Source organism: Fonticula alba, assembly GCF_000388065.1.
Source record: "Fonticula alba strain ATCC 38817 unplaced genomic scaffold supercont2.6, whole genome shotgun sequence".
In the NCBI taxonomy this organism is placed as follows: Eukaryota; order Rotosphaerida; family Fonticulaceae; genus Fonticula; species Fonticula alba.
The window spans coordinates 1,096,015-1,096,881 of record NW_009242976.1 but is presented as its reverse complement, the minus strand read 5'-3'; the positions used below and the strand labels follow the sequence as shown (position 1 = coordinate 1,096,881).

General features: G+C 65.2%; 1 protein-coding gene across 1 annotated transcript in view; it reads right to left on the bottom strand.

Moving 5' to 3' along the window:
- H696_03910 (hypothetical protein) overlaps positions 1-867 on the bottom strand; it is a gene marked incomplete at its 3' end in the record, with an annotated part of 9,759 nt that overhangs the window by 2,610 nt on the left and 6,282 nt on the right. The window lies entirely within an intron of this gene.

Sequence of the window (867 nt, the reverse complement as noted above, 5' to 3'; positions counted from 1 at the left end):
GCCGATGTACATCGTCGGCTGTCACACGGACGGGAGATGTTGGCGTGGGACTGGCCGAGGCTCGGCCGTCGTTTGAGGTCCCAGGCTCCGGGACCTTCGGCGTGGAAAAGGTAGGCAGCTGATGGAAGTGGCGCAGGACCGTCTCAGCCGCTTGGGCGTCCACCAAGTGCGGGGCCAGCGCTGCCTCCGAGTATATTCCATGTTGGCTATGGAGAAAACGCGGGGGGGGGGGGGGGGGAAGAGCCATTAGTGCGGTCCCAGTGCGCCGTGGCAAGACCTTCACCGGCAGGGAAACGCACCAGTGTGTGGAGAGCCAGAAATTCGAGGCCATGACGTGCGCACAGGAAAACTGGCCCACCCCCAAGAGAGCGCTTGGCAGGGGGAGGAAAGACCGGCCGACCCAACGAAAGCACAGGCAAGCGCCGAAGGAGGCGGCAAGGGAGGAGGCGAGAAGGAGGTGGAAAGAGAAAGAAGCACGGGCTGATGGGAGGGCGGAACAGAATGCGGCGAAGTGAATCGGGCATGGAGCGTGGGGCATTGCTTGTCACAGACTCCGGCGATCGGGCTGGCGGCCAATCTACCACAGACCCCGGGACGTGGCCCCCATCCTGGGGCTTGAAGAAAGGAAAAGCCCGAAAGCAACAACGAAAGACCGAGAGGGAGAGAAAGAAAGAAAACAGGCGCAAACGCGGAACAGGCCCTCGCCCGCCCCCACATACTCCAGCCGGTCTCTTGGAGAACGGGCATGTGCCGGGGTCTCCGCCTCCCCCCCCCCCCCCCCCCCCGCCCCCCCCCCTGTGCGCGCGTGCGCGCCCCCCCCCCGCCTCCCGCCCGATCGTGTGTATTCGTTGGCAATTCCAGGTGCCC